Raw genomic sequence first — 27,522 nt, forward strand, 5'->3', positions numbered from 1 at the left:
TTGAGGTCTTCTATTTCTTCTCTGGTCAGCCTAGGTTGTTCATATGTTTCCAGGAAATTGTCCATTTCCTCTACATTATCCAGTTTGTTGCCATACAGTTGTTCATAGAATCCTCTTATAATTTTTTTAATTTCTTCAGGATCTGCAGTTATGTCACGTTTTTCATTCATTATTTTGTTTATATGGGTCTTCTCTCTTTTTGATTTTGTCAGTCTAGCTAGGGGCTTGTCAATCTTGTTGATCTTCTCAAAGAACCAACTTTTGGTGATATTTATCCTCTCTATTGTTTTTTTGTTCTCTATGTCATTTATTTCTGCTTTAATCCTTGTTATTTCTTTTCTTGTACTTGGTTTAGGATTGGTTTGCTGTTCATTTTCTAGCTTCTTCAGTTGATCCATTAGTTCTTTGATTTTGGCTCTTTCTTCCTTTTTAATGTATGCGTTTAGTGCTATAAATTTCCCCCTTAGCACTGCTTTTGCTGCATCCCATAGGTTTTGGTATGTTGTGTTCTCATTTTCATTCGTCTCTATATATTTAGCAATTTCTCTTGCTATTTCTTCTTTAACCCACTGATTGTTTAGGAGTGTGTTGTTTAACCTCCAGGTATTTGTGAATTTTCTAAGTCTCTGATGGTTATTGACTTCTAATTGTATTTCATTGTGGTCAGAGAATGTGCTTTGAATAATTTCAATCTTTTTAAATTTATTGAGGCTTGTTTTATGTCCCAGCATATGATCTATTCTGGAGAAAGTTCCGTGAGCACTAGAAAAGTATGTGTATCCTGGTGATTTGGGATGTAATGTCCTGTATATGTCTGTTAAATCTAATTCATTTATCAGATTGTTTAGGTTTTCAATTTCCTTATTGGTCTTCTGTCTGGTTGATCTATCTATAGGAGAGAGTGATGTGTTGAAGTCTCCCACAATTATTGTGGAAACATCAATTGCTTCCTTTAGTTTTGCCAGTGTTTCTCTCATGTATTTTGTGGCACCTTGATTGGGTGCATAGACATTTACGATTGTTATTTCTTGTTGCTGAATTGCCCCTTTTATTAGTATGTAGTGTCCTTCTTTGTCTCTCAAAACATCCCTGCATTTGAAGTCTATTTTATCTGAGATTAATATTGCTACACCTGCTTTCTTTTGGCTGTAGCTTGCATGAAATATTTTCTTCCATCCTTTCACTTTCAGTTTCTTTGTGTCCCTGTGTCTAAGATGAGTCTCTTGTATGCAACATATTGATGGTTCATTTTTTTTGATCCATTCTGCGAATCTATATCTTTTAATTGGGGAGTTTAATCCATTTACATTCAACGTTATAACCGTGAAGGCATTTCTTGAATCGGCCATCTTATCCTTTGGTTTATGTTTGTCATATTTTTCCCCTCTGTCTATTAATATCCTTTATTGTACCCATACCGAATCTCTTTAGTACTGAACCTTTCTCCACGTCTCTCTGTCCTTTCTTTGTTTCTCTGTCTGTAGGGCTCCCTTGAGTATCTCCAGTAGGGCAGGTCTCTTGTTAGCAAAGTCTCTCAGCATTTGTTTGTCTGTGAAAAATTTAAGCTCTCCCTCAAATTTGAAGGAGAGCTTTGCTGGATAACGTATTCTTGGCTGGAAATTTTTCTCACTCAGAATTTTAAATATATCGTGCCACTGCCTTCTCGCCTCCATGGTGGCTGCTGAGTAGTCACTACTTAGTCTTATGCTGTTTCCTTTGTATGTGGTGAATTGCTTTTCTCTTGCTGCTTTCAGAACTTGCTCCTTCTCTTCTGTGTTTGACAGGGTGATCAGTATATGTCTCGGAGTGGGTTTATTTGGATTTATTCTATTTGGGGTTCGCTGAGCATTTATGATTTGTGTATTTATGTTGTTTAGAAGATTTGGGAAGTTTTCCCCAACAATTTCTTTGAATACTCTTCCTAGACCTTTACCCTTTTCTTCCCCTTCTGGGACACCAATGAGTCTTATATTTGGACGTTTCATATTATCTATCATATCCCTGAGGTCCATTTCGATTTTTTCCATTTTTTTCCCCATTCTTTCTTTTATGCTTTCATTTTCCATTCTGTCATCTTCGAGGTCACTGATTCGTTGTTCAGCTTCCTCTAGTCTTGTACTATGAGTGTCCAGAATCTTTTTCATTTGGTCAACAGTTTATTTAATTTCCATAAGATCATCCATTTTTTTATTTAGTCTTGCAATGTCTTCTTTATGCTCTTCTAGGGTCTTCTTGATTTCCTTTGTCTCCTGTACTATGGTCTCATTGTTCATCTTTAGTTCTTTGAGTAGCTGCTCTAGGTGCTGTGTCTCTTCGAATCTTTTGATTTGGGTGCTTGGGCTTGGGTTATCCATATCGTCTGTTTTTTTCATATGCTTTATAATTTTCTGTTGGTTTTGGCCTCGTGGCATTTGTTGAACTTGATAGGGTTCTTTTAGGATTTGTAGACCAATTGAAGTCCTTATCTCTAATTTATCAGATCTACAGCTTCGTGGAGTACACTTTCTCTAACTAACCAGCAGGTGGCGTCCACGAGCCACCTGTTCTCCACAAGCCAGTTCTCCCCTGCTTAGCCTTTTTGGTGAGTGGGGGAGTGAGTCTTGTGGGGTCCAATTGGTGTAGCAAGCTTGCGTGTGTAGTTGGTGTTGCCTGCCCTGTATATGGGGCGTGTTTCTGGGCAGTCAGGGAGGGGGGGTGGCTCTAACAATCAAATCTCCCTGGTGATCCTAGAGTTTTAAGGCTGCTGCAATAGTCTAATCCTTCAGTTCAGTCCTGCCACAGTTTGTCTCTGCCACTGACCCACAAGTCCTTGGTATTGGCGTATGGCTCCTGAGACTTGCAAGTGGGCCCCTCTTCCAGGCCGTGCACTCCCTGGTCCTCTGTTGAGGGATGACTGTGCTATGTCACAGGTGAGTGCCATCCCCCCAGGGCAGTTCTGGGCTGCTGGGCTGTGTAGGGAGGCTCCCAGTCTGCTGAAATGATGGCTGAATGGGGCTTTGTTAATTCACACTGCTCTACCTTCCCAACTCTGGGACAATCAGCTGAGGTTGCAGGGAAGGCTAATGTCCACACCCAGTTTTGTGGTATGTGCCTGTTATTTGAAGCACTTCCGTCACACTGGGTTGTCTGGGGCAGTTCTGGGCTATGGGGCTGGCGATGGCAGGAGTGTTTCCTGTCCACCAGGATGATGGCTGTGAGCGGACACCCCCCTTTTCCTGGGAAGTTGTGGTGTTTAGTGAATTTTCTCAGCCACTGGATTATTGCGTTTTGTCTCAGAGCTCTCCTAGTTCTGCTCTTGACTTGACCTGCCCAAATTGCAAGTCTTTGAAGCTTTCTGTATTGGGCTTCTTGGAGTAATTGTTTTAGAAAAAGAAAAAAGGATTAAAAAAAAAAAAAAAAAAAAAAAGGGCCCTCCTCAGAGATCTAATGGGTTATTGAAATGCTAAGAGACAAAGCAACCAGGGCCATTAAGGAAAGGTCCCCAGGGCAGAGAGATCAGCTTTTCTTCGGGATTTGCATATGCGCCTCAGGGCCTGAGCTCAGCCCTGAGCTCTGCCCTTCCCCTTTCTATGTTCACCAGAACTCCAAAAATCCTCCGCTTTTATTTTGGAGTTTTTCGTGTTGTTTTTTTTTCTATGCCTGTCTCCTCTCTGCTGGGCTGGCTGCTCTCAGATTCTCTGGTGTCTGGTCTCAGTCTATCTATGGTTGGAGTTTGGATCAGCAGAATGAGTTTCCGATAAGGGCTGCCACTGCAGTTCTCCCTTCTCCTTCCCGGAGCTGACAGCCCCTCCTCCCACAGGCCTGAGCCTGGCAGGGAGGGGCGCGGGTCCCCTGGCCGCAAAAACTTACAGATTTCGCTGATCTCAGCAGTTCCACGTTTTCATGAGTTGTATGAAGTATGCCCAAAGTCAGATTGCTCTGTGGTGTCCAGTCCACACAGTTCCTGGCTTTCTACCTACTTTCCTGGAGGAGTAACTAAAACATACAGCTCACCAGTCTGCCATCTTGCCCCGCCTCCTCTACTTTTGTTTTTAAGTCTTTAGGAAGTTTAGAAGTAACAGAGACTTCTCAGTAAAGGGATTGCTTCTGGAAATGCCAATGTAGGCAGCCAATTTATTTTGCTTAACACCTTTCTTCAGAACTCTAGAGGACCAATATCTCCTATAACCACTCAATTAAGCAATTTATTCTGTGTAAGTGATAATGTCCACCTAATTGAAATTTACTTCTTTAAGGACTTGAGTGATTAAACTAAAAGGAGTACATTGATTTTTTGAAGGAATGGATAGGGATCCTTCAGGAGACTTGTGGCCTCTGTAACTGGTTTGACTCTCCTCAGGGCTGCTCCTGTCCTCTGTAAAAATTAGAAAAATGTGGTCCCTCAGGGCAGACATAGCTGCTTAGTCATATAGTCTGACAAGTGGGACAGGAGCTAGACATCAGCCTTCTCTCACCTCTCTGAAAACTTCCTGGTTTTCCTGTTTCTGTCCCACATTCTTCCTAGATATATGCAACCCATCATCCCCACAAAAAAAATAATAAATAAGTAAATAAATAATAAGGGAAAGGAGAAAATGTAAACCTCAGTCTTTGTTTTTTCTACTTTCTCTTCACGAGAACTTCAGTTCTCCCATGGCTCCAGCTGTCTCTGCATGTGGACGACTTAAATCTAAAATCCTATTCTCAAGCTCCCTCCACAATTCAGTCCTTTTTCTAAATGTCTTGGACTCCCTTCAAACATGTTCACAAAAGATGCATCATCTTTTCCCACGGCCATTCTCAGACATTCCTGGAGCTATCAGCGGAGACATCATCTTTCTTCTTATACAATCTACAAACTTAAAAGTTACCCTTAACTACTCCCTTTGCCTCTCCTCACACAACCCATCTATAGCTATCACTTCAGGATCTGTGACATTTGTACTTTACTTGCCAGCCTCCCTGCTACCTCACTGGTCTAAGCTCTTAGCATCTCATTTCTGTTTCAACAATTTTCTGACTGTGGCATCCTTCCTTTTCTCTCCCAGGGGATCTCAACTGGGGCCAATTTTGCCCTTCCCCTAAAGGGCATTTGGCAATGTCTGGAGACACTTCTGGTTGTCAGAAGGTTGCCAACCAGGGTGGGATACTACTAGCATCTAGTGGGTATAGACCAGGGATGCTGCTAAACATCCTACAATGCACAGGACAGCCCCCACAGTAAAGAATTATCCAGTCCAAAATGTCAATGGTCCTACTATTGAGAAACCCTGCTCTATCTCTACTCCTCCAAACTTCCTAAATGTTGCAACCCAATTCCTCTACAGAAAATGCATTTTGCACACATTACCTGCTGGCTGAAAAAAAATTTATTTCCCATTTCCTATATGCACATGTCTAACTCTGCGTAAGATGTCCTCCCTTCCATTTCTGTGTCAGTAAATCCTCCCTTCTCTTAAGCCTCATAGCCAGATCTCTAACCTACTGCTGGTCTATTCTCCATTTGACCCCTAGGTCCTTTCTTCTCTACCCTGCTCTGTGCTCCAGAACTGCATCTCCTGGGTGCCCTTGCCTGCCAGGATCTGGTTGGGTTTGGCCCAAAGGAGGCATCAGTAGGTGATAAGAGGTTTGGAATTTATAATCCAACTCCCCACCTGAGCTCCCTGCCTTGCCTCCATGGCCTCGGCTCCTGTGGAGCATCCTCTCTTCAATGACATTGTTCTCGCCTTTGTCCCTTAAGCCTTAGAGGTGGCAACGGCTTCCCACTTCTGCTAGCCCCAGACTTCACCACTGTGATTAGTTTGCTTAGCTCTGCCCACACCTCAGTAAATAGCTCCTTGGTTAAACTCTATTTGGTTGAATCCTTTTTGTGTGCCATCTGCTTCCCACTGGATCCTCACCAGTTCATCCCTCACTTGAGGTTTTCTCCCATCTCTTTGCTTCCGTGCAGAACTTTAAGTTGGTACCACTCCTGTATTGTTCAGCATACATGCCCTTACGCTGCTGCAATTGGTTTACATCTAGTATTTCCTGTGTTTTCCACCCCCTTTGCAAACTCCCTGTGGGCTGGGGCTATTTAATACATCATTTTACACCCTCTTGGCATAGTGCCAAGCTCAGCAAATATTTACCAATGAAAATAATGATAAAATGTATTGATAATTGATCTATTTCATAAAGAGAGCATTCTGGATTTTAATTACTTGATTACTTTTGTACCACAAGTGTTTGAAGTGATTTGAAATTTTTTATGCAATTTTTATTGAGATATAATCACATAACATACAATTATTTAAAGTGTACAATCAGTTGTTCACAGTATCACCATATAGTTGTGCATTCATCACCACAATCTTTGAACATTTTCATTACTCCAAAAAATAACATTAAAATAAAAATAAAAATAAAAAAGAACACCCAAAACATCCCATTCCCCTCCTCCCTGCATTGTTCACTTACTTTTTAAAAAAATGCAGTTTAGTTGAGATACATTCACACAACCTACAGTCATCCACAGTGTGCAATCAATTATTCACAGCACCATCATACATTTGTGTGTTCATCACCAGAATCAATTTTTGAAACTTTTCCTTACTCCAAAATAAAAATAAAAGCAAAAGAACACCTAAATCTTTCCATCACCTCCATCCCACCCTATTCTTCATCTAATTTTTGTCCCCATTTTTCCACTCATCTGTCCATACATGATAAAGGGAGTGTGAGCCACAAGGCTTTCACAATCACACAGTCACACTGTGCAAGCTACATAGTTACACAATCGTCTTCCAGAATCAAGGTCACTGGGTTGCAGTTCAACAGCTTCAGGTATTTCCCTCTAGCCATTCCAACACACTAAAGACTAAAAAGTGATATCTATATAGCACATAAGAATACCCTCCAGAGTGACCTCTCAACTTGAGGTGATTTGAATTTTGTAACTTTTCCATGACATTATAAAACTGACAGAGGCATGGGCTTTGTGATTTCAGTTGTTCTGCTCCAATGCTTTGTTTTGCTTACTTCCCAATTCTTGATGGTCTGTATATTTGCAACTGCTGAAAAAGGACTCTAAGTAAAATTTGGGGTTTCTGCCTTGGCATTCTTCCTTGAAACCAACATTCTTTCCCTGTGAAATGCTTTGCTGCATTATGATATTGCTGGTCTACAGGAAGCAAACGTTCTATTTGCTCCTTATGTTTAAACCCTGGCACTGCATTGTGCCCAAACCTGTGCTTAATAGATGCTCTTTTGTCCCACAATTCATTTCAATGAGTTTTTATTTAAATATTTGATGATGAAAAAGTTGGTGTAAGTGCCTTCTTAGGGAATCTTGGGAAAGTACAAGGATGTAATCAAATGGTTTGCAAATTGTACTTATTTATTTATAATTCTAATTTGAATAGAAGGACCCTAGTTATGATAGGGGATGTTCGCATTTCACAGAAACCTTATCCTAAGGAACAAGGGTTATTATCCTTAAGCAAAGGGGGAAATACCAAGTCATGTCCTAGAGTATTGCTTCTTAGCCTTCCTGTGTTGTAATGGTTGTCTGTGTGGCCATTTGAAAAAGCTATTTCTTCTGCTCTCTCTAAATATGTCTCCATCTGCCTCAGTTTAACCTCATGGCCCTGGTTATTTTTATGCCAAAAATCCATACCCAGGTTCTGTTCCTCTGTACTAGAAGGATGAAGAGATGAGTAGAGAGGAATGGTAGGCTTTTTGGTCTACAATTCACCTTAATAATTTCTTGGGAGGCTTGGAAAATATGAAGTTGATGTAACCAAGTGAGCAGGGCTACTTTATGACTCTCATGGGCCCTGGGCACTTTGGCCTTAGAGGGCCCCTTTCTTCACTGAAACTATGAATTATGTTTTGTGACTATGTTGTTATAAAGGCAAATACACTAATATTATATATTAAAACCTTTTCTTTGGCCTAAAAGTTCATTTTAAAATTCTGGCTTTAAAAGAAATTAAAACATTTTTGTGGGCTTACTGTCCCTACTGAATAAGTCATCACTGTAAGTGAACAATGAGAAAGGAGGTAGTTTGCCTCCTTTTCCAGGGCCTAAAGATGCCTTAGCTTCAATCTGTGCTCAATGATGCCTGAGTTGGGAAGTTATGATCATAAATAAAGCAAATGGATGTTCTTCTTCTGAGATGCTTGGAGGGCTTTGGAGGGTTGGGCAGCTATGGACCGTGTTTTAGATCCTAAGTTGCTTAAAGCAGATACCAAGAATGGTTCAGCTTGAACAATGGGACTCTTATGGTTAGAGTTCAAGAAAATGTCCAAATCAAGGTGTGTTGTTTTGAAGCTGTTATGTACCACAGAAAAGGCCATGTTCTTTTAATCCCTTGCTGTGGGGGAAGACCTATTGTGGGTGGGATCTTTTGGTTAGGTTGTTTCAACTGAGATATGACTCAGCCCATTCAAGATGGGTCTTAACCCTTTACAGGAGTCCTTTATAAGGATATAGGACAGAAACAGAGAGAGAAACACCCACAGGAATTCAGAGAGGAGGCCACTGGAACCAAAAGCTGAAAGCAGTGAGAACCAGGAGTGAAGGACAAGCAGTCACTGGCCACGTGCCTTGTTATCTGACAAAGGAACCCCAGATCCAGCAGCCTTTCTTCAGAGAAGGTATCAGTCATGTTGATGCCTTAATTTGGACATTTTCACAGAATTAGAACTGTAAATTTGTAAGCTAATAAATTCCCCTTGTAAAACCAACCTATTTCTGGTATATTGCATTCTGGAAGTTTTAACACACCGAAACATAAGCCATCATCAAGATGATGCTTTCTTCCTGAAGACCAGCTGCCAGTGATCTGTGGCTCCTCTGCACATGGCAAGGCACATGGTGGCATCTGCTGGTCTCTTTCTTCTCTTCCAGGTTTCATTGCTTTCAACATCTTGCCTCTGTGACTCTCTTTCTCTCTCTCTCTTTGTATTCTTTCCGTTTATAAAGGACCACAGTAATAGAATTAAGACCCATCTTGAATGAGGTGGGTCACACCTTAACTGAAGTAGCCTCATCAAAAGATGCTACTTACAATGGGTTCACACCTACAGGAATGTTTTAGATTTAAGAACATATTTTTCTGGGGTACATACAGCTTCAAACCACCACAGACCATAAAGCTTGGTTACCTCCCCGGAATGGACTGCTTATCTGCTCACTTTGTTCTAGGGCAGTATCGGGTTTTGAATCAGGTACTCCACAAAAACATGCTCAAGTTTTAATGTGCATTCCTGTGGGTGTGAACCTATTTGTAAATAGGACCTTTGAAGATGTTATTATTGGTTAAGGTGTGAACTCATTTGTGAATAGGATCTTTAAAGATCCTATTTAGATGAGACCAAACTGAATCTCATTGGGCATTAATCTGTATGACCAGTAGCCTTATAAAGAGAGGACATTCAGATAACAGTCAATCAGTAGAAGCCAGAAGTAGAGAGAAAGAAGTAAAAGCCAAAGAAGAGAGAAAGTGATCACCATATGACTGAGGTAGAAATGCAAGCCAAGCAACCCCAAAGCTTGTGGCAAGTCAGCACCAAAATACTACAGGCTCCAGGAGAAAGCATGGCTTGTCAAGACTCTGAGTTTAGACTTCTAGCCTCCCAAATTGTGAGTCAATAAATTCTTGCTGTTAAGTCAATCAGTGTGTGGTATTTGTCACAGGAGCCCTGGCAAGATAAGACGGGGCATCACCTCCTCCATACAACAGAGATCCTGTTACAATATCTACTCTGGGAGGGTTCAGGGTGATTGTCCCATTTCACAGCTGGGGAGCCTAAGGCATGATGAGATGAACCTAGGGGCCTTGCTTTTGTACAGCTGGTTCACACTTTAATGCCTTGTTGCTTTCTTGGCAGCAGAAAGGAAATATTTAAAATAATATCTCCTGCCTATAGAAGTGACATTGGTTTAATATGAAAATTTGGAAAATATAAAAAGTTGAGAGATGATTTTAAAAAATACTCTGTGAATTCTACCTTGTAGGGCCAATCCTGCCCATGTTCATGAGGTTGTATAAATGGGACAAGACCATTTGAACTCCCTGGACCTGTTGTTGCTGCTGTGTCTGCCTGATGTCACCCTCAACTGTAACATGGTTGGATTTTACTACAACACCCTCCCCTCAAATGCTTATAACTATACTGTTAACTGAAAAAGACAGATTGCAAAATTTATATATAGTGTGACCTCAGTTGGGTAGAAACATGCATAAAAATTGAGAGAAGCAATAGATAATTATGTTAAAAGTGGTATTAGCCCACAGAAGCGCCTGCGTGGGTGAGGACAGCTTTTTAGGGGGATGATAGATTTTCAGCACCACAGAAACCCTTCCTCACAGGCAATTTCCTCATCTGTCGAAGAAGAACATTCTCCTGTTTCTACTCCCAGAATAAGGAAAGGGGCAGTGATCCCTTCATAAGTTGGGGACATAAATCCCAAATCTCTGGAGGCAGTTTTCTTCCTTCATTGCCTTTCCCCTGTGCCTACCGGTGAAGCAGCAGTTGCTGCAGACTCCTATTTTGTATTCGAGGCTGGCAGTGAGTTTCCCAGCTATCCTCTTGGGAACGTGATTCTATTCTCTACATAGAAGCAAGGATACAATTAAAGCTACGCATCAGAGAACAATCAAGGGAATGAAGAACTCTGTGTCACTGTGAAGAGGATGCCATTGAAAGGGCAGTTTCTGCAGCAGTGTTTCCTTACTGTTACCACAAACACAGGAATGGCTCCTGGAGCCTCTTCCCAGGCAGGCGGAATCTGGCTCACCCATGAGAGATGGAGATGTACAGACCAATATATTTTTCTCTCTTGGTGGCCTGGTCCAGTGTCTAATGTAAACCCTGCCTGTGAAGGTATCAGCCCATGTCTGTTTTCCTTGATGAAGACAGAAGACATTGGCACATGGATCTCCACCTGAGAACCTTCTGAAGTTTGGTGCTTGGTTTCTTCTAAAGCATCCACATCAAGGCTTGGGTAGTAGAATGATACCAGTTTGCTGCCTAAGAAAGTACCGCAAACTGGGTGTCTTTACACAGGAGACGTTTATTCTCTCACAGCACTGGAGGCTAGAAGTCAGAAATCGAGGTGTCTGCAGGGTTGGTTCCTTCTGGAGGCTCTGAGGGACAATCTGTTCCATGCCTCTCTTCTAACTTCTGGTGCTTGCAGCAATCTTCAGTGTTCCTTGCCCCTTAGACATATCACTCCAATCTCCGCCAACTTCACATGGCCTTCTCCTCTCCATTTGTCTGTGTTTGCATGTCCTCTCCTCTTGTAAGAACACTCAGTGATTGGAATTAAGGTCCACCCTAATCCAGTATGACCTCATCTTAACTTACAAGTCTACATCTGAAAAGACCCTGTTTCCAAATGAGGTCACATTCTGAGGTTCTGGATGGACATGGATTTTGGGGGCACACTACTCAACCCAGTGCATCAGGTTAAGAAACTTTGAGTCTAATGGTACATTTAAATCATTTAATTTGACAAACATCTGTTTGAGCACCTACTATGTGCCAAGCAGGAAAGAAATAAGCAAAAGGAACACAAACCATACCAGTCGTCATTAACAGGTGCTACATCAGAGTGTGTTTAAGGGTCACAAGTCTTCTTTTTGTTTTTAAAGTGAGCTGTGAAGTCAGATAGACCTGGGTTGAATCTGTTTTCTGCTACTTACTGCTTATGTTACCCAGGGCAAGTCACTCACCTACCTGAGTATCAGTTTTCTTTTATATAAAATTGGGATAATAATATCCATTTCAGAAGTTGTAAGTGAATGAAATCATTTAAGCAAAGCACAGTTCCTAATAAGTGGAAGGTGCTCTATAAATTTTGCTCCTTCGCTCAGGTTTCATAATAATTGGACAATGGGGACATCAGAGATATTGGGTGTAGTATGCAATTGTTTTTTCTTCTAAAAAAGCACTTTTTATATGCATTGCTCACTTTATGGATTAGCTATAATTTCAATTGTTCTCCCACAAACTCAGCTCATGACCTATCATTTAATGTGCTAGCATTCATTCATTTACCCAAAAAGTATTCTTAAGTAGCTTTTATAGCACAGTCACTGTATGCTCAGGGAATAAAAATCATCTTTAATAAAAACTCAGTTCAGACATGACCAGGAAGGGAAATCTACTGGGAAGAAAATTCTACATGGAAGGAGTTTCCAGGACAGCTGAAGAAGAACTCAGAGAAGCTCAGCTGCCAGCAGAGACACTTTTCAAATGCTGGCCAGAAAACACCCGCAACAAACGCCTGACTACAGAAGAATCTTGGGAACCTGGTCTTGCCTCTCATTCTTGAATTGCATTTATTCTGGGAACCAAGCAGAGTGCTGTGTCAATCTGGTATGAGGGAGGCAGAATTATAAATAGGATATGTGCTGGAAATAGGAAATAAGATGAAAGATGGCATTTTGAGCTCTTATGGCTTTCTCTTCCTTAAGCAAAGGCAGAAAAGCTATCCTGTTTTGGTGGAGGCAAAAATTCAGGAACTTTAGTTCGAAGAGAATTGGAGGGGAGGGAGGAAGTGGAAAGGATGAAAGTGGGGAAAATTGGAGAGGTGGGAAGAATTGACTTAGATGTGAACAGAGGAGTAGGAAGGTAAGCTGGCTCCCCAGGCAGATGAGATGAAACCAAAGAGAAAAACCCAGTGTTAGGACAAAGAGAAGATTTTACCTAGCTGGAGAGGAACTTGAAATAGCAAGATGGTGATAGCGCATGGCTAGAAAGAAAGATTGGGTAGGCAAAGACTTATAAAGCTTAAGTAACACAAACAGAATTAGGTGGGGAGGTTGATGTGATTGTGAGATAAAAAGACCAGGCCTGATCAGTAGCATTCCCAGAGAGCTAGCTCCTTTTGTCCTTTTCTCCAAAGCAAACCTTGAGAAGGTATCTCCAAAGGTATTGCTGACTACATAATTGGATGTCCTTCCATCAGGTGTGGTTAAAGGTGTTCTAGCCATGGTGGAGGAAGGCTGCCATGGGAAAAAGTCTTGGAGTTGAAGGTGGGTTCTAGTCCCAGCTTTGCCAGCAACTAGACATATGACTGCAATAAGTCATCTGATCAACTGACCTCTTGGGCTGGATTTGAATATTGAATGCCACAAACTACTCTTTTGGTTCCTTTCTATTTGTTTCCCTTCTCTGGGCTTCATTTTCTTTATCCATACAATGACAGGTATTAGATGCCATGTCTAAAAATCTGCCTGTTCTAATATTCTATGTTTTAATGACTGGATGATTACTTAGGGTAAGAGAAAATAGTGATCCTCCAGTTAAACTTTCTACAATAGGAAACAACTCTCATAGAGGTCATCCAGTTTAGATGTTAAATGAATTGACAGCAATAAATCCTGGTCTAGCCAGAGTATGGCTCCTTTTTTTTTTTTTTCTTTATTGCAGAAAATCAGGCTTGCTTCCATTTCTCTCTATTGCAGGGCTGCAAAGTTTGGATCTCTGCTGCTTGGGTGGAGTGCTCTAGCAGTGTTAGGCCAGAACTCTGGTTGCCCATATAAGAAAGTTTTCAGCAGCTTCCCACCCAGGCTAAGAAGGGAAGGGGATCTATAGATGACATAGAATGAAGGCTCCTCAAGGAGACCCTGAGGGAAATGTTAGCCCTCTGCCAAAGAGAGGAGATGTACCTAGTTATCTTGGAAGTAGAAGGTGTTGAATTGCAGGTATGGTTCTGTTTCATTTCCCCACTGAGATCAGTCTTTCTGAGTCCAAAACAAGGAGTAAGAGAAGTCATAGGTAAGACTACACCCAAGTATTGCTGTTCAGGAGTGTTGACCAAACTCAAGAGCAGCCACATGCTGTTCAAACTTGTGTTCTTTTATATCACAAATTACATTATCAATTAATGCAATAATTGGCCCCTGAGATATACTAAGGATATTTCATTGGCCAGAGTTTCCTTGAGATACTTATACAGATTCTCTAAGTTACCTTCGACTCTGCCCTCATGCTCACCTCTTCCCCACAATCCAAATGGGTTGTATGCAATACCTCATTCCATTAGAGGGATAATGTTGAATTTCATCAGAACTTTATTATCTTGCCCACATGTGTGGGTGGGTGGGGAGTAATCCTCACATAACTCAGGTAATTTGTCCAGAGATATTACTGATTTTGCCAAACATTATACAATTCCAGTATTAGGTATGGATCCAGGGACTGGGTCGCTTCCACAGCTGTGGAAGTCCTGGCCGAGGAGACGGGAGAGTCACTGTTACATCAAGGATGTAAACAGCACACTCCACATCTGGGGATGAATGTGGGTCTTGGTTAGAAACTGGGGCCATCACCAGCAGGTAGAGTGTCTCCTTGGCTGTGGGCATTTGGTCACATGTGAGAAAGTGTGGTGTTTTGGCAAACTAATTGATTACCATCGCCCCGTATGAGGCAAATCCTATCATAAGGACTGTTTGTTGGTGGGGTCAGACTGCCTGTTGTTTAAGATTAGAGATTTATTTGAGTTAGGGCCTTGGTCCTCAAGGTGTGGTGCTGGACAGGAGCCTCAGCATCCCCTAGAAGCTTCTCAGAAAAGCTGAATCTCAGGCCCCACATCAGACCTACCAGATCAAAACTGCATTGGACAAGATTCTCAGGTGATTTGTAGGTACATTAAAGTTTAAGAAGCACTGGCTTAGGGTCCTCCTTTTAAAAAGACTGTAAATGTCTCTTCTAGAGGGTTACCAAAGGCAAGTCATTTACACTGTTAGGAGAACAGCTTAATCAGATAACTTCTCATTTAGTCTTAGCTAAAATAAACCAGTATGGGAATGTTGATTGAAAGGGAGAGAAAATTACCAAATCCCCAGTCCCTGACTTTTACTGTAACCTCAGCCCTTACCACAGAGATCTGGCACATAGTAGGTCTCAACACATTTTTGTTGTTATTTGGCTGAATAACTGAGTCACAACAATAAAGAATATAAGCATTTGTGGTTTTCCCTCTTTGCCTTATGCCTGTGGGTGGTAGGCAGAACAATGCACCCCACTCCCCTCCATGTCCATGAACTAATCCCTGGAACCTGTGAATATGTTATCTGACATGGCAAAGGGTAATTAAGGTTGCAGATAGAATTAAGTTTGTTAATCAGCTGACATTAAGATAAAGAGATTGTCCTGGGCTGAGTTGGCTCAGTGATCACAGGAGTCCCTAAAAGTAGAGGAGGGAAGCAAAGAGAAGGTCAGAGGCAGAGAAGGAGACTTGAGAAGGGCATGCTCTGCCCTTCCTGATTTTGAAGAGGGAGGAAGAGGGTCCTGAGCTAAGATATGGGGTGTGTGTGTGTGTGTGTGCGTGTGCACGCATCTAGAAGCTAAAAATGCAAGGAAGTTAATTCTCCCCTGGAACCTCCAGAAAGGAACACAGCCCTGCCAACACCTTGATTTTAGCTAAGTGAGACTCATGTTGGATTTCTGACCTACAGAACTGTAGGATAATAAATACGTGTTGTTTTAAGCCACTGAGTTTGTGGCAATTTGTTACAGAAGCAGTAAAATTCTAATACACCAAGGAAAAGTTAGTTCACTCTTTTTGTATGAAACACAGACAAAACAAAAAAACTCTAGTTGGTCTATCTAAATATTTTTTTCTTTTTTTGAAATATCCTTTAGACTTTAGATACACAAGCTTGAGTTACTCCTATGTCCCTGTTCATGGAATATCATCTATCCATGGAAAGACCCTCTTTCTTAAAAAAAAAAAAAAGTTTATTTTAGCCTTTATCTGACATTCCCAACCCCATTGCCCTTCTTCCTCAGTCATTCACTCTACCAGATTTAATATAGTAGTCCTTCCAATCCGTCTGATAGATATATATTTAAATATATGAACGCCTTTGCAAAATACACGAAGCTGTTTTATGTGAGTGTTTAATACATAAATGGAATTGTGCTATAAATCTCTTTCTCTTTCTTATTTTTTTCTCAACTCTGTTTTTGAGCTCAATCTGCATTGCTATAGAAATCTAGTTCCTTATTCTGTTGTATACACACACTGTGTTTTACTCACACATTCTCTACAGGCAGACACCTCGGTAACCCCCTTCAGTGCGGCAGTGAACCTCCTCAGGCATGTCTCCTTGTGTTCCTTAGGGAGAAGTTTCCCAAGTGTGTCCCCAGGAGTGGGCTCTTAAGGTACTGGATTGTCCCTCAGAATGGCTGCACCAGCCATGGGTGACAGTCCTGTTTCCCCATCTTCTTGCCAACACTTGGTAATAAATATATGACCCAAAAAACACACATAGCTATGGGAAGCAGCTAGCTATGAAAGGAATAATGATTTAGTGGAAACCATGCTGTGAATGTAAAGTGGGCAGGGAAAGTCAGAGAATAATTCTTGGAGGATGAGAGTCTTACAAGAAGTGACAGATGTGGCTTGGGAAGGTGGAAGTCTCCAGTGCAGGGCTCAATGTGGCTGATCACAGATAAGCAGGCATTATGTCCGGAGAGATCTTTCTTTTGACTATAGCTGTCTGGCACTCAGTCCAGTTTGTTTCACCTCTTCCCCTCCTCCCACCCAAGGAAAGAGGTCTTCTTGGAACTTCCCTGGGGGGTTGAGGGTCTTTCTTGACTCTCAGCTTAACTCCCTGTTTGCCACTTTGCAAATTTGTACAATCTGATGAGTTTTGACAGATACATAGCCCTAGGAAACCCCCACTGTACTCAACATATAGAACTTTTCCTTCATCCTCCAAAGTTTCCTCATGCACATTTGCAGTCCAACTTTTCCTCTGACTCTACTGCCAGGGAACCACCTATCTGCTTTCTGTCATCATAGAGAAGCCTGCATTTTTTAGAAGTTTATGTAAATAGAATTATATACTATATACTCTTTTTGGTCTGCTTTTTACCACTCAGTGTAATTATTTTGAGATTAATCCACGCTATTGGTGTATTAGTAACTTGTTCCTTTTTATTGTTGAGTAGTATTCCATTGTATGGATATATGGCATTTTGTTTTGTCACTTGTTGATGGCCATTTGGTTTGTTTTCTGTTTTGGGGTATTATGATTAAAGCTACTGTGAGTAGTCATGTACCAGCTTTTATGTGGACATGTGCTTTTTTTTTTTTTTTTGCCTTTTTAAACTTCTGCTTTACTTCCACTCATATTTCAACGGCTAAATCAAGTCACAAGACGTGTGCTTTTAATTCTCCAGGTGTGGAGTGGTCAGATCATATGACAGGTGTATGTTTAAAGAAACTGCCACAGTTTTTTCCATATCTTTTGCTCATTTTAAAATTGTGTCGTTTGTTCCGGGGACGAGTTTGAACCCTGTATCGTGGGATTGAGAACAACTTCTTGACCAAAAAGGGGATGCGAAATGAAACGAAATAAAGCTTCAGTGGCTGAGAGATTTCAAATGGAGTTGAGAGGTCACTCTGGTGGACATTCTTACGCACTATATAGATAACACTTTTTAGGTTTTAATGTATTGGAATAGCTAGAAGTAAATACCTGAAACTACCAAACTCCAACCCGGTAGCCTTGACTCCTGAAGATGATTGTATAGCAATGTGGCTTACAAGGGGTGACAGTGTGCTTGTGATGGATGAGTAGAAAAATGGGGACAAAAACTAAATGAAAAATAGGGTGGGATGGGGGGGATGATTTGGGTATTCTTTTTTACTTTCATTTCTTATTCTTACTCTGATTCTTTCTGGTGTAAGGAAAACGTTCAAAAATAAATTGGGGTGATGAAGGCACAACTATATGATGGTACTGTGAACAGTTGATTGTACACTATAGATGATTATATGGTATGTGAATATAGATCAATAAAACCAAACTTAATTTAAAAAATTGTGTTGTTTGTATTCTTATTATTGAGCTGTAAGAGTTCATTTTATTTGTTGTTTGTTATTATTTTATTTTATGTTCTTTTATTAGAGAAATTGTAGGTTAACCAAAAAGTCATGCATAAAACAGAGTTTCGGTATAATACCCTGTTATCAACACGTTGCACTAGTGTGGTCCATTTGCTACAATTCATGAAGGGACACTTTTATAATTGTACTATTAACTATAGTCCATTGTTTACAATAGGGTTCACTACTTGTATTGTAGAGTCCTATGTTTTGTTTTTTTTTTTAATTTTTATTCTGATAACATATACAGCCTAAAATTTCTGTATTTTGGATAAAATTCCTTTCCCAGATATTTGTGACAGAAATACTTTCTCCCATTCTGTGTCTTAACTTTTAAAATTTTAAACCATGTCTTTCAAAGAGAAAAATTAAAAATTTTATTAAGTCCAATATATCAACTTTTTCTTTTATCATTTGTGCTTTTTGTATACTACCTAAGAATTCTCTGCCTACCCCAAAGTTGCAATGATTTTCTCCTATGTTTTCTTCTAGAAGTTTTATAGTTTTAGATTTTATATTGCTTATGCATACTCTTAATCTCCCTCTTTGATCTCTGGAATCTTTGGGTACTGGTATCTCTTTTTTGACCTGAAGTAGGAACAAATCTTAAGACCTAGCCGGAGTCCCTTGAATACATCATCAATCTTTTGGGCTCACAGCCGCATAAACAAATGGAAGAAAATTTCAAAATTCCACTAAATGGTTCTCCCCAGTTAGATATTGTAATTTAGAATATGGCTAGTTGTGCCAACTGGAGCCTAAAAGGTATTCATACCCTTCAGAAGAAAATTGGTGGGGATGACAGAAGCTGATTTGGGAAGAGGAAGTGTGGGTAAGGGTGTTCTTACTCAAGAACATGGGGAGCAAAAGGGTATCTGGTGGAAGCAAGGTATCTATCCTGGTATAATGAGCCAAGTTCTAGGGACTCAAGCAGAAACTGAAAAATATGATTACATGCCTGATGTCAGGCAGAGGAGCACGAAGAGAGGTGTGACCTTGGCACCCAGGGAAAAGTCCCCTAGAGAAGGGTAAGAAGACCCTTTTCTCCACTTCATATAGACCTATGATGATTTTAACCAGTGATAATGCTGGAGAGCTTGGGCCACCATGGGAGTTTGCAGCTCTGAGAGTTCTAAGAGCCACCAGCCTCAGCACAGACATCAGCGTGGTCAAAGAAAAGAGGAGCTGGGACAGAGCTGAAAAAAAGACAGAGGTTCTTGAGTGTATGAGAGACTCCCCTTGGGAACTCTCAGGAATGCAGAAGCCAGAAGTTATGGCCTAAATCTCAGTTATTGCTAGTAATAGAAAATGAGACCCAAGCAAACTTTAGGTACAGTTACAGCGGAAATGACTAGATCAAGAGAGTTCTACTGATTACCTATGGCCATGAAGAAAGATGATGGACAGAAGACAGACAAGGCATAGTCTATGAATGTGGGGGCAACCAAAGTCAAGGTCTGCAAAGGTAGGGAGTTAAACCAACTCCCCTCCCTAGGAGGGTATTCCAGTTTGCTAATGCTGCCGAAATGCAAAATACCAGAAATGGATTGGCTTTCATAAAGGAGGTTTATTTGGTTACAAAGTTACAGGCCTAAGTGTCCAAGGTAAGGCATCAACAATAGAGTACCCTCACTGAAGGATGGCTAATGGCATCTGGAAAACCTCTGTTAGCTGGGAAGTCACATGACTGGCTTCTGCTTTCTCCCAGGTTGCGTTTCAAAATGGCGTTCTCCAAAATGTCTCTAGGCTTAGCTTCCCAAGGCAAACTCTGGGCTAGTATCTCCAAAGGATCAGCAAAAGTCTGCTTTCAACAGCTGTCTCCAAAACGTCTCTCTCGGCTGCAGCTCGTTCCTGGTTCCTTCTCCCAGGATATTTCTCTCTAAACACCTGGGGGTCCTAACTTAGCATATCCCTGGGCAAACTGTGGGCTCCACCTCTTACCTGAATGTCCTTTTGTCTGCTCTCCAAGCACTTCTAAGCATCAGAGTCACCAAGTATCTGGGCCTATTTGGTGCTTTTTAAAGTACTCCAGTAAACTAACCAAGACCCAGGCTGAATGGGCAGGGCCACACCTCCAGGGGAATAATCTAATCAAAGGTATTACCCGCAGTTGAGTGGGTCACATCTTCATGGAAACAAACTAATCCAAAGATTCCAACCTAATCAACATCAATACATCTGCCCCCACAAGACTTCATTAAAGAACATGGCGGTTTGGGGGACGTTATACATCCAAACCGGCACAGAGGGTCATGCATTTAGATCTGTCTCATTGATTATTATCCTTAGTGCTTCTCTGTAGATGTTGGCTTCTCTGAAAGGGTAACAAGGTTTTGGTGATATTAAAGATGCATTTGGGTGTCAAATTATCATCTCACAGATTATTTAGAAATTGCAAGGGAAAAATGTACTTTATAATCTAGACATCTGGCATTTACAGGTGATCAAGTTAGCATCATGAATAGCTGGAAATATGATATTATATGCCCCCTGCTGCAAACATTATGAAGTACACAGCATTCCTATGAAGTATTCTTTCCCAAAGTGTTAAACCTGGTCTAATCAAGATTCTAGGCCAATAGAAATATAATGTGAGTCAGATATGTCATTTAAAATTTTCTAGTAGCCATTTTAAAAAATAAAAAGAAAAGGTAAAATTAGATTTAGTAATATATTTTATATAACCTAAAATATAAAAAATGTACATTTCAACATGTAATTAATATAAAAATTATTAATGGGATTTTTACATTCTTTTGTTTATACTAAGTTTTGAAAATCCTGTCTGTGTTTTACACTTAAAGCACATCTCAGTTCAGACTAATCATATTTCTAGTGCTCAGTCACATGTGGCTGGTGGCTGTCATACTGGACAGTGAAATTCTAGACAACTTTGAAATGCAGGAGATAGATGAACAATTAAAGGCCCCAAGAGGAAGCAATTAGATAGATCCAAATCAGGAAATTCTGGACTCTTAACAAAGTAATGCCCTTAAAAATGATGGGATTATGGTTTTTTGTTCCCTTACAAAAGAAGTCACAATTTGCATTCTTGGAACACTGGGGAAATTTGATATTTTGGAATTTTTGTTAATTTCCTTAGGTGTGATAATGTTATTGTGGTTAAATAGGACAATGCCCTTATTCTTAGGAGATAAGTACTTGGGGATGTTGTGCCATGATGTCTATAACTTATTTTCAAATGGTCAGAACAATAAAAAACAAAACACAAAACATACATACACAACATAGTATTCATTGTTTTATTCTTGCAATTTTTCTGTGTGTTTGAGAAATGGGGGTGAGAGGAAGAAGATGGCCAGGACACCTCAGAAAATGCCTAAATTCTACCCCCAAAAAGGGAACATGGAATTCCCTCTCATCCTCACACAGTTCCTGAGGAGAATATAGGCAAAGGGAGCACTGACAAAGGAAAGTAACTCTTTATTGTTTGCTGAGCTCCTGTTTGAAAGCTAAGTGCCTCTCTCTGGCCTTGGCCAGATGCTTACTTCTCCTAAGCATAAATTCAAATTTGGGGACCCTTTTCATATGACAAGACCCTAAAGAGATGAACGTACTGCAGCAAGCACGAGAGAAGAAAACTGAGAGTCAGGTGCCCTGTTCAGCACTGTGGTGGGAAGAGGAAGAAAGGAGAGTGGCAGAGAGAGTGACCCCACTCAGCGTCCTAAGATCTCTCTATTGGATTGGTGAGACCTCCTCCTGAGGTGCAGAAGTGAGGGAGCAGGGGGATGGGAAGAAGACGTGCGTTCCTTCAGAGGCAAAGGGTGGATGGATTGAGGCCCTCAGAAAGTTGATATTCTCAAGGCCACCCCCCACCCCTGTAGGTATCTCCAGCACCATGAGTTGGAGTTGCTAAAAGAAGTTTCAATTTGGAGAGGTGGGTAGTGGGAAAAGCAGCATTGCAGCTGTCTTCGCTGAAGCTGTATCCAGCAAAAATGACTACAATCGAAAGAGGAAGTTATGGTAGATTGAGTTATGTACCACAGAGAAAAAACTTCTTAATCTTAATCTCATCCCTGTGGTGTGAACTCATTGTAAATAGGACCTTTTGAAGATGGGTTATTTTTAGTTTAGGTGTGACCAAATTAATCAGCCAGGGTGGGTGCTAATCCTATTATTAGAAGCCTTATAAAGAGAATGCCACAGGGAGAAGCCAGAAGCTAGAAGTCACAGGAACTGGGCACCCAGAAGAGAAAGGAAAGGACTTTGCCAGTTACAGGAAAGTCAAGGATTTCCAGACCACCAGAGTGCTAACAATCTTGGGAGAAAGCAAGCCTTCCAGCCTCTGAAATCGTGAACCAATAAATTCCCATTGTTTAAGTCAACCCATTGAGTGGTATTTTTCATAGCAGCCTGGGAAACTAAGACAGAGGTGTTATGAGTTAAAATGTTTAGGAGCTTGGAGGGAAAATTACAAGCACCAGTGATGACTTTTATTAAGGGCCAAAGAATCCTAGGATATAAAGCTAGTAAAAGAAGCACAATTTATCTGAAGGAACTGTCTACTCTTGGCCCTTCCTAAAATGCCTTCTTTCCTTCTCTTTAACTTGTTTTTCATTACCTGACAAAAATAGTGGTTCAGGCCATTGGTGTAATTCAGGCTTTCTAATTGTCTCTAATGGAGACATTAACTGAGTTCTCTTTGGCATAATTTATTTGCATTATTGCCCAACTTAGCCACTTCTGTAAACATTTTTTAATAGGGATGAATTCAGGGAAAGGACAAGTGCAGTAGGTGAGATTTGGGGGGAAGGAAACAGGAATAAGTAATCTCTGGAAACCAAACATGGAACACCTAATTTACAACTTATCTGGGTGCTGGATGACAGTCTCATGTTGAGTCATCTTCAACTTTGCTTGCAGCTCCCCCCAAACTCTGATCTTTTGCCAATTTCCTGAAGTAATCAAAGCATCCTTTGCTCACACTGAAAACTACTTCTTTTGATGCCTCGCTGTGTCTTTTCTTAAGTGTTTAGAAAAAAGGCTATGTCTTTAGTTGAAATAGTAGCTTGTTTCAGAGGCCTATTGACTTACTTTGTCTGATCAGATACCTTTGCAGTTTTTACCCTCTCTGCAATTAGTCCAGCCTATGTTCCAATCACCACCCTTCACAAAGAGCTAGCATCCTGGGACTTGGCATGGTGAGGGAGTGAGGCAGTTGTAAACAGAAGTTTTCAGAACAGACTCTGTTCCTCCTGGATTCTCATGCACTGCCCTAGGGGAATGTGGCTTCCCTCACCTTCAGCTATTGAGAATCCCTGTTTTTATTGAGAAATATTACTGATGTGGAGGCAGAAAAAGTCTGACATCCACTGCTCTGTTCTCATCTTGACCTGGGACTACGGGCTCAGGCTCACCTTCGGCACTGCCCTGAACCTCACTGATAACTGGAACAGGGACTCAACTTCTCTTCCACCTTGGATTTTCCCATTTGGAAATATGGACCAGGTACAGGGGCAGTGAAGCCGACCTACATACACATTTCAGTGTGTCCCGGACATCTCCCGACTGCCCGTATCTGCATCTTGGTGCCTGAGGATCTTATCTGGAACCCTGGAAGGTCACTAGGCCCAGACATACATGGTAATTCAGAAGTGCTAGCAAATTAACAGCCCACCCTCCAGGAGTACCCTTCCACCAACAAATGATTGGAGATGATGTATAAATACCCCAGCAACCTATCCCTTGGGTGGGATAATTCTAAGGTGTGTATTTTATACTGCTTCCCAGAGTTTCCCTGAGGGATAAAGCTACAGTTGTCCACTGTGTAGCTGGCTTAATAATTCACTTTTTATTGGCTGTCTTCCCCTCCCTGACTCACTTCCTCACTCTCTTACTGGTATTTCCTTGGATTATATCCCAAATAAACTACTGGCTGTCAAATCCTTGTTTCAAGGTCAGCTTCTAGAGGACCCCAAACTGAGATGGTTCTCCAATATAAGTTATTAGCATCATTAAACACAGATTGCTGGAGAGCTGCTAAACAGACAGACACATTCACCTCTTATCCCTCCCTCTTCTTCCAAGCCCACCTCCCATCCGAGGCAGTGGAGCCTGTGCCTCGAGATTGGCAGGATGTATAAACTCTGCTCTGTGTAGAGCCTGGCATTGTAAAAACACTTTTGCAGGCATTAGGGAGTCTCCTTACTGTGATGGGAGTTGTTGAATGAAGGAATACTGATTGCTATGGACATAGAGAGGATCAGATGCTGTACTGATAGTGGGTGAGAGGAGCGCTTCTTACTTAAGAGTGACTCTAAAGCTGTTTTCCATAGTGTTCTGGGGGATGTTAATGGATAGGAACCCCACAATAAAGTTTCTCTGGTCAGATATTTGGGAATTGCTGGGTTAAGCAGAAACCATTTTATGGCAGGACTTCTCAGGACTTTTATTAAGACAGTGTGCACTGTGGTTCCCTGAGAGAGAGATCACACATACAGTGTTTCCCAAACCTTTCTGACTACAGAAACTTTTGAAAGAACAGCTTCTAATGCCCCATAGAAAACAGTTTGGGAAGTGAGGGCAGAAAGACTTATATGTTCCTTCTCACAAATGTATGTCTTTCAGTCATGAATGTTTTGAAATATGTTCTGACCTCCATCCTGGTTGTTGAAATGTTTTCCTTCTCTCTTCGCTGCAAAGCTAGACTTTAGTAGGGCCGTTACTCCTTTTTATACATAAGGCACTGCCAAAATCATAAGACCCAGCAATTGCCTGGCACTTGGCAGCCTCCAAACTCCTTTCCTACACATTAATCCTCCAACAACCCTGAAGGTAGGTTTTATAGATCCTTATTTAATAAATGAGGGGTTTGCCCAGGATCAGTTGGTAGTTCCACAGGAATTTGGAATTTAAAGTCAGCAACACAAACTAGGGACTTTTTTTTCCCTCTATATGACCCTAACTTTGAGTAAAGATTTAGTTAACCTAGTAGACTTTTCTCAGACTTTGGGGTTTGGAAAGGTCATTGGGTCAGGCCATGAAAGAGGAAGAAAACACATCGATTCTCAGAGTGTGGCATACGTGGGCTTCTTCCAGATGGTTCAGGGCTGGGTCCGTGGCACCACAGAGGGTAGACGGCATCCTGGCTAAGAGTAGAACTTCCAAAGCAAACTCTGGATTGGGATCCTTGCCTCACCATTTGGTAGCTGTGTGACTTTGGGTGAGTTACTTAATAATCTGAATCTCTATTTCCTCATCTGCCAAACAGAGACAAGAATATCTTTCTCATGGGGTTGCTATGAGGATAAAATCAGCTAATGTACCTAAAATACTTTACAAAGAAGTTGCCTGGCATATAATAGGAATGAAAAAAAATAAAGGATACCCATTATTAGTAGAATAGTATCCATGACTTTCATTTTGGGTGTGAATTAATAATTTAACAAAAACTAGACATCATTTTGTTGGTATCTTACAAGGAGTGTTATTTTCTAATGACTTCTGGTAATAATTTTGTTGTTAAATCAGATAAGTCTTTGCAATTTTTTTTTTCCAACTAAATAGTCCAACACTCTCTTGTACCCCATCCCCCACCCCCTGGAAAAAAGGGAAAATAACAAATTGAGAACTTATGAAACCACAACCCAGTAACCTTAGCATTTCTCATTTCAGCTTTTCTTGGAATAATTTGATAAACAGCTTGTGCTGTAGTTTTAGATGGCATTGGGATATCCCTCTTCTGTCCTGACTCCTAAGCCCCTGAACATGATTTGTATTTCCCTATTTTAAGCCAGTGCAGATTTATGAGATTTTAAATACCAGAGTTGAAGTTATTGGAGGTTTAAAGGGATTAAGCAGGTCTGGCAACACCTGGAAATGCATAGGCTGTTAAAAGATTTATCAGTATTTCCATGTTAAAACCCACTTTTCAAGGATTGTCATGGCCTGGGTCTGAATCTGTTTATTTTGAGCAGAGGAGAAATTTTAAGATTTCTCTTTGTTGGAAAAAAATATCCATCCTATTGCATCTTGCTTTGTTTATCAGGGTGTGCCTCTGCCCATTCACCTCCCCTTCTTTTATGTCTACCGAGATCCATCTTCTCTGGGGTTTCTCTTCTCTCTGTTCCCTTCCTCTCTCCAGTGGTTGACCCTTTTACGTTCCTCCATGTTCACATATTCACAAACTCAGCCTCTGACCCAGAAACTTAACAGCTGCTGGAGGGAGTCTGACACTTCCCTGCCTTTGGCTCCTTGCTTAGGGGAGCCAAAGGACTCCCCTGTCGGGGGAGGCTGTAGTGGGTGATAGCGTGGGTGGGATCACCTCATGCCGCTGGGTGGCGGATCCCTGTGTTTACACCAGAGGGAGCAAGGACTCTGTAGCTGAGAGGGGCTTGCAGGAGTCCGGAGTTTCCAAATAAAGTGCCTGCCCATGCAAGGCAAAGCGTTCACAATTCCTAGGCTATTAGGTTGAGGAGAAGCTGCATGGAGCGACCTTGAAAATAGATTCGGGGTACAGAGTGGGCAAACACGCTTTGTCATATTCTGATAATGCTGGGAAGAGCCAGCAGTCTTCTCATTGCCAATAATTATTCTCATCAGCTTCCCCGACTTGCCTCTCAGGTTTCTTCCAAGTCCCAGCTCTTCCCACCCTGCCAAATCAGTGTGGGTGTAGGGAACACGAACTCATTTTAATATCAACCCTCAGCAGACATCACTGGGAAGGAAATCAGAGAAGCCATTCCAAAGTCAAGTAAAAATAACTTTTTTGAGTACCTACCCTATGATTCCATTTATATGAAACCCCAGAAAAGACAAATCTAATCTATGGTGACAGAAAGCAAGTTGAAGGTTCCCTGGAGCCAAGGCAGGGCCAAATTGACCAAGACGGGGTGTAGCAGAAAATTTGGGGATGCTGGGAGTGTTCTGTATCTTGATTTTGGTGATGGTTGCACAGGCACATAAATTTGTAAAAATGCTTTAAAATGTGCAATTAAAATGTGTTTAAACTATATCTTGATTAAAAAAATGTATCTGCTGTGCATATATACTGCTTTTTCTCTACATTAGTACCTAGATGATGGAGAGCTGAATATAAATCTTAGAACTCCCCAATCCTTGGATCCATGGCATGTATAGTACAAAGCAGTAGATAAACACCTAATCAGTTATAATTGACTTCCAAATCCTTTCTGTGCATTTACAGTCCCTGAGTACGATCTGATCTGACTGACGGGGGCAGGAGGGACAAGCAGCCAAGAAATGTAGTAGGGGAGCCAGATTAAACAAGTACCACAGAGAGACAACAAAAGGGTGATTGACCACACAGATTATCAATAAAGAAGTGTTAATTTTGTAACGTGACCTGTGTGCTGTATAAAAGTGCAAAAGGGATTGGTGAGGCAGAACAGATGCTCATTAGAAATCAAACCAACCACACTGAATGGTTCTGGCATCTGGATATCAAGAGGTCTTCACCAACTCTATCTTTTCCATATCTCTAATTAAATTTTTGATATTACTTAATTCAGGCACAGTGCCCTATTCATTCTGACATCCAAATATCCATTTTAAATTGGCCAGGCTCACCCAGAGCATGATGTAAATGGATCAAGAGACAGAGTTAGGATTTAGGGCCTTGAGTTTTAAACCCTGCTGTGTGATCTTCTGGAAAATCACTTTGTTTG

This window comes from Choloepus didactylus, chromosome 1 (assembly GCF_015220235.1).
Source record: "Choloepus didactylus isolate mChoDid1 chromosome 1, mChoDid1.pri, whole genome shotgun sequence".
Classification (NCBI taxonomy): Eukaryota; Metazoa; Chordata; class Mammalia; order Pilosa; family Megalonychidae; genus Choloepus; species Choloepus didactylus.